Here is a 13,529-nt window from a genome sequence, read left to right on the forward strand (position 1 = left end):
ACTCAGATGGAGTTCGTCTGCGATTTTCGGCCCGGACGTGGTTATATTTGTTACGCTCAGCCGGATGGCTGTCGTCGCGCATCGGGGCACGCCCCCGCGATCCATATAGATTGATCTTGTCTGACCTGATCTGTTTTCCAAGTCATGCCGCAGGTCATGTGTATATGCCAGAGCTGTTGTATTTTGTTCGGCGAGGTAGTGCGGGCTAGTGTTCGGCTCGAGGTGCCGCTTTGTCCCGGCCACGTGGTGGTCGGTCAGCCGCATTATGCCTTGGTAAGACGGGCTCCATCGCCTCTTCATCGAACTATGGTAACAGTTTGCGCTTCGGGTAGCTTTTGGTTGGGCGCTCGAGGCCATATTCCTCGGCTGCCAGGACATCAGTCCATCTTTCGTTGAGCAGATCTTGATCAGCTTGAAGCTGCTGCTGCTTCTGTTTCAGGCTCCTTGCAGTGGATATTAGCCGGCGCTTAAAGCGCTCCTGCTCGGTGAGCTCCTCAGGCACAATAAAGTCTTCGTCGCTGAGGCTCACCTCGTCCTCGGAGAGCGGAAGGTAATTACTGTCCTCCGCGTCTTCATTCGTGGCCTATTCATCCGGGCTAGCTTGACCATCTTCCCGTTTGTCCTGTTCGGAGGTTGGCTCAACGGGGTCTTCATTGTCTTCGGCGTCGTCCGGAGTATTGTTTTCTCCTGTGATGGTGTTGCTGTTTTTACTACGGCGTGGCTTAGAGCGGCGCCGTTGATGTCGGCGCCTTGGCTGTATCTCAAGAGGTTTATCCTCGACTGGATTTTCATTGTCGTTGTTGTTTTCTTTGGGTGTATACACCATGTAGATATCGTACAAGGAGGTGGCTGTCCAACGCCCTGTATGCGGTGGTTCCTGCTCCTCTCCGGCATCGTGGTCCATACCGTCGATGTCTTCGGAGTCTTAATCAAGCATGTCGGTTAAGTCATCGACAGTGGCTATAAAGTGAGTGGTGGGTGGGGAACGAAGTTTGTCGGTGGGAAACGACACCTATGGGATCACGAGGATCCCTTATGCGGTTGCGGGGCGCTGGGTGGTGAGGAGAACAGGATTAGCAGTCAGTACAAGCACGCGGAACGTTTACCCAGGTTCGGGCCGCAGAGATGCGTAATACCCTAGTCCTGCTTTGGATATCTATATCTGTGTTCTTGAGGTGCTCAAACTAGCTACAAGGGGCGTAACTTGTCCAAGAGTCTGAATCCTTCTCCTGGATGCCATGGGTCTCCCTTTATAGGCAAAGGGATCGCCATAGTGGCACCAGGAGGTGGCATCGGGGTACTATGGTTAACCTTATCGCTAGCTATTACGGGACAAGACACATTTAATGTGTAGCTTAGGTGTCCTCTTGCTTTCTCGGGGACGGGAGCGAGGCCCGTCCCGTCCGTTGCCTCTCCTCCTTGATTCGACACGCGCCCTGGCCATCGATGCATGCGGCGCCATGTAGGCAGGCAAGCAGCTGAGGTGGCGCGGTGGTTGAGCCTTCACGAAGATCTGCATGCCGCCACACATGCGTGTGCTTAGTTGGCCTGGAAGCTGCATGTTGCCACGCAGGTGCCTGCCCAGCTGGTTAGGCTGGCAGCTGCATGCGAGTGGCGGTGGAGACTTGGTTGGTGCGGGGCAGGCTGCGGCCCCACCGATGTCCTCGGCAAGGGCTTGTTGCGGTCTTGCATATCTTCCTGGCAAGGGTCTTCCCAGGGCCTTGCGAGTGCCCTCGGCAAGAGGCTTGCCGGGGCCTTGCGGCCGTCTTCGGCAAGGGGCCTTGCCGGGGCCTCGTGGGCATCCTCGGCAAGGAGCCTTGCGGTCGTCTCGTCTTCTGGTTCTCAGGCTTGGCTGCTTCTCTTTGCCTTGTATCTGTCCTCCCTGGCATGGTAGGATGCTCCTTGCCGGGAAGGTGGCTTGAGTCTTGCTTGCCGATGTCGCGCTTGTCGGCGAAGATGGATCCTTTTTAGTGTAATTGCATACAGTCGTGGCCCATGCCCGGCGGTTAGCGTAGCCCTGGTTTTCACTACACCGACAGTAGCCCCCGGGCCCGGCTTCAGCGGAGAACTCCATGAATTCGATGATAGAGACGGGACCAAGCTTGGCATGGGTCACGGTTGTTACGTCTATCCTTCCGAAAAAATACTATTTCCAGAAAGATTGTTCCCAAGAAAGTTGCACTCAAAGGAGCCGCCAGCCCCCGAGGCTACTTCCATGGAAATTTTCTGGTAGAGAACTCTACAGATCTTGATGCCAGACTGTGGATTTGTTCCCTTTCTTGCTCCTGGCAAGGCTGTTGCCGAGAAGTCTTGTGTTTTCAGCGGAGACTTTTAACGTTCTCAACGCCGTCTTCTGGCAAGCTTGTCGCCAGGAAGGCTTTTATCTTCAGCAGAGAAGTTTGATGTTCTTGATGCCGGCTTCCAGCAAGCTTCGCCAGGAAGGCTTTTCTCTTCAGCAGAGAACTTTGACGTTCTCGATGCCCGATTTCAGTGAACTCCGGAGTTCTCGACACTGCCGGGAAGGCTTATGGCGAAGAACTTCGTCGTCCTTGACACCGGCTCCTGGCAAGATCGTCGTCGCGAAGGCTTATGGTGAAGAACTTTGTTGTTCTTTACACCGGCTCCCGGCAAGATCGTTGCTAGAAAGGCTTATGGCGAAGAACTTCATTGTTCTTGACACCAAGAAGATTGGTCCTAAGGGCGTTGCCAGCCCCCGGGCCACAACTGCGTTTAAGTATGACAAGTGATTAGCATCTGAAGTGCACGCAACTCACTTGTAAATTCTGACTTCTGCTAAATATTCCCTTGCTTGCCGGAACACCTTCCGGTGCGCACGCTCCAGTCGGCAGCGCTTTGAGGAACGGGTCCTTAGCAGCTTGCCGGGAACGCCGCCTCCCGGAAAGATTTACATTCCCAGCTTTAGCGCAACTTCACATATTTTCGAGTGGACTCGAGGCAATTAGGAGCGTGACTAGCCCCGGGAAGGCTCCTCAGCATACGGGGTTACGCAGAAATCTCAAATAAATAGTGCATGCTATCTACCTATTTGATCTTCCTTTGTATGTCCACCCTACGCCAATCGGGTAGGCTCGCTGGCGCGTAAACCCAGGTCGCGGCACTTTGAGGGCGGATCCCCAATGGCCTGCTAGGTGTGCTTGCTGCCAGGCGAACCACCTTACCGCCCTTAACGCGGCTGCTCGAACTATCGAGCTTGACTCGAGTCAAGATCGAGAGCGTTGCCAAGTGCGGCAGGCTACCCTGCCGCTCTCGACGCGGCCGCTTGAGCTGTTGAGCGGACTCGAAACAGAACAAGGGCGTTGCCAATCGCGGAAGGGCCCCTTTGCGTGCAGGCTTTGATACATAGGGCAGGACCTTCGAGGACAATAACCTCATATATAAAAAGGGAATTGCTTAAGGTTTCACATGACTTAGCTTTTTTTTCTTGTCGTCGCGCGAACGCTCGCCGCGCTCGCCGGCGGGGCTGCTCGCTTGGCCGCCTTCTTCCTCGGAGGCCACGGCGATGAAGAGCTGTGCCACTGGCTACAGAACTAGATGCTCACTACTGCGCCCCCTACCTGGCGCGCCAAAGATGTCGGTGGGAAACGACACCTACGGGATCACGAGGATCCCTTCTGCGGTTGCGGAGCGCTGGGTGGTGAGGAGAGCAGGATCAGCAGTCAATATAGGCACGCGGATCGTTTACCCAGGTTCGGGCCGCAGAGATGCGTAATACCCTAGTCCTGCTTTGGATGTGTATATCTGTGTTCTTGAGGTGCTCGAACTAGCTACAAGGGGCGTAACTTGTCCAAGAGTCCGAATCCTTCTCCTGGATGCCCTGGGTCTCCTTTTATAGGCAAAGGGATCGCCACAGTGGCACCAGGAGGTGGCATCGGGGTACTGTGGTTAAGCTTATCGCTAGCTATTTCGGGACAAGATGCATTTAATGCGTAGCTTAGGTGTCCTCTTGCTTTATCAGGGACGGGAGCGAGGCCCGTCCCGTCCGTCGCCGCTCCTCCTCGCTTCGACACGCGCCCTGGCCAGCGATGCATGCGGCGCCATGTAGGCAGGCAAGCAGCTGAGGTGGTGCGGTGGTGGAGCCTTCACGAAGATCTGCATGCCGCCTCGCAGGCATGTGATGAGTTGGCCTGGAAGCTGCATGCTGCCACGCAGGTGCCTGCCCAGCTGGTTGGGCTGGCAGCTGCATGCGAGTGGCGGTGGAGACTTGGTTGGTGCGGGGCGGGCTGCGTCCCCACCGATGTCCTCGGTAAGGGCTTGTCGTGGTCTTGCGTATCTTCCTGGCAAGGGTCTTGCCGGGGCCTTGCGGGTGCCCTCGGCAAGAGGCTTGCCGGGGCCTTGCGGCCATCTTCGGCAAGGGGCCTTGCCGAGGCCTCGTGGGCATCCTCGGCAAGGAGCCTTGCAGTCGTCTCGTCTTCTGGTTCTCAGGCTTGGCTGGTTCTCTTTGCCTTGTATCTGTCCTCCCTGGCAGGGTAGGATGCTCCTTGCCGGGAAGGTGGCTTGAGTCTTGCTTGCCAATGTCGCGCTTGTCGGCGAAGATGGATCCTTTTTAGTGTAATTGCATACAGTTGTGGCCCATGCCCAGCGGTTAATGTAGCCCTGGTTTTCACTACACCGACAAAGTTCTTCATCGTCCACTTGCCATTCGAGCCGGACATAGTTCGGCCGAGAGTCCCCCGACAAGGAGAGGTGAGTGCTGGAAGATGTCCGCGGAGCTGAACTCCAAGATCGGGACCCAATCAGGTTCAATGGACGCTGATGCACGCGGTCCGGAACCTATGGCCGGAGACGAATCTGAGGTTCTGGTGACACAAGCACAGCTCGATGTTGTGTCTGTGTGCAACTCGAGCGCCACTGAGTCTGCGGCTTCCGTGGTGGGGTTAAGCTTCCCGCTTCGGAAGACACGACCTGCTCCAGATCTAAAGCCAGAGCGGTTACAGGCGTGATCCCCTGAGCACGGCCAGATGACAGATTTAGGTCATGTTCATCGTGGTGGCTGGGGACGACCGTCATGGGCTCGAATCCGTCGAAGATCAAGTCTCCACGGATATTGGCCACAAAATTCAAGCTTCCAAATCTTACCTGATGGCCAAGGGCGTAGCTATCAATCTGCTCTAGATGGCCAAGCGAGTTGGTCCACAGTGCGAAGCCGCCGAATACGAAGATCTATCCGGGGAGAAAGATCTCCCGGTGGACTGTGTTGTTGTAGATGATTGATGGAGCCATCAAGCCTTCTGGTGACGATGCAGCGAAACTCTCAATGAAAGCACCAATGTCGGTGTCAAAACCGGCGGATCTCGAGTAGGGGGTCCCGAACTGTGCGTCTAAGGCTAATGGTAACAGGAGGCGGGGGACATGATGTTTACCCATGTTCAGGCCCTCTCTATGGAGGTAATACCCTACTTCCTGCTTGATTGATCTTGATGAATATGAGTATTACAAGAGTTGATCTACCACAAGATCGTAATGGCTAAACCCTAGAAGTCTAGCCTGTGAGATTATGATTGTTGTTCTATGGACTAAACCCTCCGGTTTATATAGACACCGGAGGGGGCTAGGGTTACACAAAGTCGGTTACAGAGAAAGGAATCTACATATCCGAATCACCAATCTTGCCTTCCACGCCAAGGAGAGTCCCATCCGGACATGGGAAGAAGTCTTCTATCGTGCATCTTCATAGCCCAACAGTCCGGCACATGTATATAGTCTGGCTGTCCGAGGACCCCTTAATCCGGGACTCCCTCATTGACCATCCTAGGAAAACAAGACAATAGTTTAGACAAGAATGACAAAATTTTGACATAGAAGTGCAGAATGTAATGGATGACTCGGAATGCAAGATGTTCATCCGTACGACATGGTAATGCAGAAACTGCCATATTTATACCATCGGTCATACACACCATACACGGTTTAGTACAAGACCAAACTGAAGTACAACTGCGGTGAAAGGAAGATTACATCTCATCGGAGGCATCCCAAGCTCTTATACATTATTTTTCTACACCTCCGGAATCTAGTACACACTACGTCATATTCCACAAGACGCGCAGGACTATGGAAATACAACTACTACATACTACTACTGTCGTGATCCAGCTCAGTCATCTCCGGCTCCATAGTAGTCCTCATAGAGATTCCCCGCATAGCCTGGAAGCTGGACGTATGGATCTTGAAACTCACGGTCACGTCGGGGCTGTGGACCATATGGACTCGGATGAGGCCTCGGCCCCATGAAGGGTGGAAGACGGCGCCCACGCGGAGGCGTGATACCTCCAACTTCTGGATAATCCATGCGAGCTGGAAGAGGCGTGCTGATGGGGTACAAGTCCCGCATATCCAGGTAACCGGTCTGCACGGCTGGTGCGAGCCGTGTCAGGGGAACCCAGTGGTCCTGGCGGGTGTTGTACAGCTCCATGCGTAAGGCACGGTTCTCTCGGTCTCTCTCCTCCAACATCTCAGTGGTGGTGCGGAGTCGTGGCTCCTCATGAGAAGCATCGGCATATAGCCAAGTGTAATAGCCCTCTTGGCCAGTGTGTGCCGCCGGCAGATAGCGGAACTCGGTATAATTCAGCGATGCATACCCAGCTCGAATGATGGAGATCATAGAGTAGGCAGCATCCTGCACAAACATCTCCACGGTGATACAAGGCCCATAGGACCAGTGCAGAGGCTCGGTAGCTCCGGGATGAGATGGGAAGATCCTCACGGTGTAGATAAACTGACACTGATTGAAGTCGTGAAACTACTCTTCGACGGTATATTCAGGATACCATCTGTAGCCTGTCTCAGTCATCACTCGTACTAACATGGCCGTGTGCCCGGACACGTCAATGCACCAGGTCAGTCGTACCACCTGATGAGTAGTGCGAGAAGACATCTGAAACACCAAATAATGCAAAGGAATTAGAATTTCTAACAGAAATTGGATAGCAAAATGGTTGTAAATGCTCAAAAAGGATTTTGAGACACTTTGCAAAGGATTGCATAAATACTCAACAACATCATATCAAGGTTCTGGGTCCAACTAACAACATACTGAAGTAGTAGAACTGGACTAGGGCCTGTAACCATCAATCCTATAAGTTACTACGGATTAGTAACACGTGTGTCGGCGTCCTGGACTTGGGGGTATCCAATCCTGCCTGCCTACGGCCCACCACGTGGCTCCATCGACGGCCTGGTATGGCCCAGCCTCGACAACAACACAGCAAGACCCTCGTGAGGGGCCAAGCCTCGCGAGGCGGACGACGCCAAGACCCCTGAAGGAGTTGGACTCCTCAGGAGGGCTCCTGAGGGGCAGAGAGATCTATGCAGCTACCTCATGAGGCTCAGCTAACGTGAGCCATGACGACCAAGGCCAGGTGGGCGCCAGGCAAGCGCCAAGCGGGCGCAGAGCGCAGGTTTCCTCTTCGGCGCAATGGAGGCAAGCCACAAGCGCGGAGTCCCGAGAAAGCAACCAAAGGTTTCCATTCTGATGCAACGAGACCAAGACCGCCAGGACGGCAGGACAGAGGTCATCACCGAGCCCACCTCTGCGTCACGGCCAGGGGCTTTTCGCAGGCGAAGACTACTTTTGTCAGGATAGACTATACTACTTGTCCCCTTTCAAATCCCACCGTTGTTGAATCCCTTCCCGCTCATATTTGGGAGGAGGACCAAGGCACTATATATAGGACTTAGCCATTACCATAGGGAGGGGGACGAAAACCAGAGCAAGTAGAACACCACACCAGCTCAAGAACACCTCACCTCCTGAGGCTTGTTCATCCTCGTACTAGTTCATCCATAGCCCCTCGAGGCAATCCACTACACCACACTACAGTAGGGTATTACACTACAATGGTGGCCCGAACCACTATAAATCTCTGTGTCTTTGTGTCTCTGTGAGCTCTTCACGCTAGGCTAGGGAGGATCGCGAGTAGGCAGGCTGGGCATGTTGAGATCTCCGCACGCGCCCCAGTGTTCGAACCTCTCACGGGTTGCCAGACCCCGAAATCTGACATTTGGCGCGCCAGGTAGGGGTGTGTCGGAATCCTCTTCCTCGACCTCCAGATCGTGCCACTGACCCATATGGCGGGCACTCCTCCGTCGGCCTCGACGACGCACGAAGTGCCGGGGCTATGCTACTTCCTGCGGCAAGTGCAGTGGCCGCCCAAGTTCCGACCGAAGATGCCGCCGCGCTACAACGGTGCGGCGGATCCAACCCCCTTCCTTCAGGCATACAAGGAAGCAGTTTGGGCGGCTGGTGGAGATGACAAGGTGAAGGCCAACAGGTTCCCATGGCCCTCGTAGGCGCGTCACCTGCATGGTTGCTCAACCTGCCAGCATCTTATGTGGCCTCCTGGGAGGAGCTGCGCGACCTCTTCCTCACCCACTACTCGTCGCCAGCGCCCCCGGTCATGGCAGCTCTCCTGGGCGGCTCGTAGGCACCACCCTCTGACCGCCACGTCAAGCTGTTCTACCGGTGGGCAGGCAACACTCAAGCGGGCTCGGGGGCTCCCCCGGGCTGGGTGGCTCCCCAAGCTGATGTCGCCTTCAGCCCCGAAGTCCACCCTGTAGCCACGACGGGAGCAGGCGCGCTCCCGATGATCTGCACCCTCATCGATGGCGGAGCCAACCTCAACGTGCTCTCCCCGGAGGCGTTCGGCCTGCTCCAGGTACCGCCCAGCCAGCTCCGCCCCTGCAAGCCCTTCTCTGGAGTTGGAGACAGTTCCACCAGGCCCCTGGGGCAGATCCGCCTCGCCGTCACCTTTGGGACCCGCGTCAACTAACGCACCAAGCTCGTCGACTTCGACATCGCCAAGATCAACCTGCCGTACAACGCTATTCTGGGGTACCCAGCCTTGGCGCAGTTTATGGCTGCGACCCATCCCGCGTACAACCTCATGAAGATGCCGGGCAGCAACATTGTCCTCACGCTGGCAGAAGACACCAAAGGCGCGCTGCAAGCCCTCAAGCACGCCTTCAAGACAGCCGCAACCGCGGTACCTGGCAAGAAGGAGGATCAGGAAGCCCCAGAGGCAGCGCCTGCAAATAAGAAGCAGTTATTCTCTCAGGACCGAGCCGAGACGAAGCAGGTGCCGGTCTGCGAGGACGGGATGGCCAGCGCCACCTTCACCATAGGGGCTGGCCTCCCTCGGGACCAAGAGGAGGCATTGATCTACTTTTTGCGAGCCAACAAGGATGTATTCGCCGGGGAACCCAAACACCTGGCCGGGGTCCCAAGGGGGGTAATCCAGCACCATCTGAGAGTATGCCCAAATGTGCGGCCAGTGAAGCAGAAGGCTCGCCGGCAGTCCACCGAGAAGCAGGCCTTCATCATCCAAGAAACCCGTAAGCTACAAGCCGCAGGGGTCATCAGAGAGGTGCGGTACCCGGAGTGGCTAGCGAACCCCGTCATTGTACCCAAGAAAGGAGGGAAGGAGCGCATTCGACTTCACCAACCTCAACAAGGCCTGCCCTCAGGATCCTTTCCCACTCCCTCGCATCGACCAGATCGTTGACTCCACCGCTGAGTGCGACCTGTTGTGCTTCCTGGACGCCTTCTCCGGCTACCACCAGATCAAGATGGCCTTTGAGGATGTGGAGAAGACGGCATTCCTCACCCCATGCGGGGTGTATTGCTACACCCCAACCTTCTAGCGGTTGATGCATATCGCCCTGGGTTCACAGCTTGGGAGAGACGCGGAGGCCTACGTCGATGATATGGTGGTGAAGTGTCGGGAGTCCAGGACTCTGATTGAAGATCTAGAGGATATGCTCGCCAGCCTGCGCACGGTGGATCTTCTGCTTAACCCCGAGAAGTGTGTGTTCGGGGTCCCCTCCGGCAAGCTGCTAGGCTTCTTGGTATCGCACAGAGGGATCGAGGCTAACCCGGAAAAGGTCAAGGCAATAGAAGACATGAAGCCCCCACAGAACCTGAAGGAGATGAAGAAACTGGCTGGTTGCGTAACCTTGCTTGGACGTTTCATCTCCAAGCTGGGGGAGCGCGCCCTCCCGTTTTTCAAGCTGATGAAAAGGAAGGAGCCATTTGAGTGGACCCCCGAGGCAGACGCAGCCTTCCAGGACCTCAAGAGATATCTGGCCAGTTTGCCCGTAATGGTGGCACCGCGCCCTCTCTAGCCCTTGGTGCTCTATCTGGCAGCAACCCCGCACTCAGTAAGCGCCGCGCTGGTGGCGCTAAGGAAGGACCGCCCAGTCAAGAAGTTGCAGCAGGATGCACAACCAGCAAGCGAAGTGCAGCACACCCCGAGGGAGACACCTAAAGTCCCGGTCGGGGCAGCGGTCGACATTCCTCCTGAGGCAACAAATGACCTCGCGGCTGTCCAGGCTCCGGAGCTCAGGCCTCATGAGGCCAAAAGGGACCTGAGCCCTCATGAACTACAAGATTCTGCTGATGCCTCATCCCTGGTTGAGCACCCCGTTTACTTCGTCAGCACAGTACTGAGGGAGGCCCGGGCATGATACCCCATGCCACAAAAGCTCTTGCTCGCACTTCTAGTCGCCTCCAGGAAGCTGTGCCACTACTTTCAAGGCCACCCCATCAAAGTTGTCTCAGCATACCCACTAGAGAGGGTGCTCCGGAGCCCGAACGCAACTGGGCGAGTTGCTGAGTGGAACATTGAGCTTCAAGCATTTGATCTCGAGTTCAGTACCACCAGGGTCATCAAGGGCACGGCCCTCGCTGACTTCGTGGCTGAGTGGACCAAAGCTCTAGACCACGGAGAAGGCGAGGATTGCTCCCTCCTGCTAGGAGCTGAAGAGCCAGACGGATGGGTCATGTACTTCGACGGGGCATTTGCTCGGCACCGCGCAGGGGCGGGGGCCATTCTCATCTCGCCCACCAAGGACAAGCTTTGCTATGCGGTACAACTCTCCTTTCAGCGGGGCGAGAAGGTCTCCAACAACATCGCAGAATTCGAAGGCTTGCTCACCGGGCTCAGGGCCGCGGCCGCGCTGGCAGTAAAGCGCCTCACCATCAAGGACGAATGTTAGCTTCTCTTCAATTTCTCCAACAAGGAGTACACGCCTAAGGACGAACACATGGAGGCATACCTGGAAGAGGTGCACAAGATGGAGAAGCGGTTCATGGGCGTGGAGCTGTAGCATGTGCCGCGCGAGACGAACAAGGAAGCAGACGACATCGCCAAAAGAGCCTCATGCAGGTTCCCTCAGGAGCCAGGGGTGTTCGAGGAGCGGATCTTCAAGCCATCTGCGGTTCCGCACGTCATGACTCCAGCACCACCTCCTGAGGACCTGCCACAGGTGCATGAGACGGGAGCTCCAGCCTGTGGTCATCCTTCAGGAACCCGCTTGCTGCTCGTGCTAGAGCCTCAGGAGGGGTGCTGGACAGAGGAGTTCAAGGCATACTTGCTTCGAGGGACCCAGCCAGAGAAGGAAGAGGACGCTGAGCGCGTGGCCCGTCAGGCCACTGCATACTGCATCAATGATGGTGAGTTATATCGCAGGAGGCCCAGTGATGTTTCGTTGCGGTGCATCTCCAGGGAGCAGGGGCTCGAGCTGCTGGCGGGCATCCATGGTGCGGATTGTGGGCATCACTCTTCGTCCCACACCCTGGTGGGCAAGGTGTTTCGCAGCGGCTTCTACTGGCCCACCGTGCTCAACGACGCTACCGAGCTGGTACACTCTTGTGAAGCATGCCAGTTCCACGCCAAGCACATCCATCAGCCCGTGCAAGGCCTCCGGACGATGCCGCTCACATGGCCATTTGCAGTCTGGGGGATGGACATCTTGGGGCCGTTCCCTCGGGCGCCATTGGGCTACCGATACCTCTACATCGCCATCGACAAGTTCACCAAGTGGGCGGAGGTAGAAGCCGTGCGCACCATCCCAGCAGGATCAGCCATCAAGTTCGTAAAGGGAATCGTGAGCCGATTTGGGGTCCCCAATAGCATCATCACCGACAATGGCTCGCAGTTCACTAGCCATCTTTTCCAAACATACTGTGCTAACCTTGGAACGTAGATCTGCTACGCCTCAGTGGCACACCCGCGGAGCAATGGACAGTCCGAGAGAGCCAATGCGGAGGTCTTGAGGGGCCTCAAGACCCGCACCTTCAAGAAGAAGCTCGACGCCTGCGGCAGGGGCTGGCTCGACGAGCTACAGTCCGTGCTGTGGTCCATCCGCACCACCGCGACCAAGCCATCAGGAGAAATGCCCTTCTTCCTCGTCTACGGAGCTGAAGCGGTTCTCGCTCACGAGGTCAAGCATCACTACACGCGGGTCCCGGCGTTCGATGAAACGTAGTAGGACGCCACGCGGAGGATGGATCTCGTGGTGGGGGAGGAACGCCGCCGTCAAGCCTCGCTCCGGGCAGCGAGGTACCAGCAGGCGCTACGGCGGTACCACTGCCGCAGCGTCCGCTCCAGGACATTAGAGGTGGGGGATCTCGTCCTGAGGCGGGTGCTCTCCAGGGAGGGGCTACATAAGCTCTCTCCCATGTGGGAGGGCCCGTTTAGGGTTGCCAGTGTCTCTAGGCCTGGCGCCGCGCGCCTGGAGACACAGGACGGGATCCCCATCCAGAACGCCTGGAACATCCAGCACCTCCGGAAGTTCTACCCCTGAAGAAAGGCTCCGGCCTGTGAAGGTCTCCGCTTGTGACACTCTCACGTAATAATGAGTGGGGATGTACACACCCGCGAGGCTCCTGAGAGTCGCCCTGGGGCCTCATGGGGGCTCCCTCCCATGTCCTAGTGGCAGCACTTAGCTCCGCGCTGGTGAGAAGACTAGATTAGGTGCCAGACGTGGCTGTTCATTTGCTTTCTGAAGTTGTTTGCGGTTTTCTTAGTAAGTTTTTCAATGGATTTGGTATTCTCGAGCGCTGGTTCCTCAAGTGTGTTTTCTCCTAAGCTGCTTTGGTCTAAGGACTTGAGGGAGGTGGCAGTCGCCTGCCACTCTCCTCGCGTGCCTCGCGCGTGGGGCTAGGTAGGTGTGTGCGCCCAGGAAATGCCTTTGCGCGCACGCACCGCGCCGAACCCCGCAATTTCGGCTTTACTCGCGAGGAGCCCTCCGTCGAGTCCGCTGGCGCCAGCACCCCTCATGTTTGTGCCCCCCGGGCAGCGCGACATGGTGCATCGGGCCCTTAACCTATGGTAGGGCCTCGTGTAAAGGGGAGCATGTCGCTCGACAAATTTTCTCTTCCTACAAGGAATAGCTCTGCTCTGCTGCGGCTCCTGAAGGCACAAGGTATATCTCTTGAGGGTACAGGGTGTGTTCCCTGGGGAGCTTGTCAAGTACCTAAGGATAGGTTCTCATGAGGTGGAGAACGACGGCACGTACCAAGCTAAGCCTCCCTACCTTGACCCGCTCAAATTACAAATACTTCAACACAGCATCAAGGAGGGCAACCGTAACATAAAAAGGCATAACAGCAACAGTTCATTACACGCCCTCGCAGGGTACATTCTTCCTTTTTTCGATTTGCAGGAGAAAGGAAAAGCTAAACAAAGAGGGCCCGAAGGCATGCGGGCTTGGCACCAGCGCCGCGTCCT

The sequence above is a fragment of the Triticum aestivum genome, chromosome 2D (assembly GCF_018294505.1).
Source record: "Triticum aestivum cultivar Chinese Spring chromosome 2D, IWGSC CS RefSeq v2.1, whole genome shotgun sequence".
NCBI lineage: Eukaryota > Viridiplantae > Streptophyta > Magnoliopsida > Poales > Poaceae > Triticum > Triticum aestivum.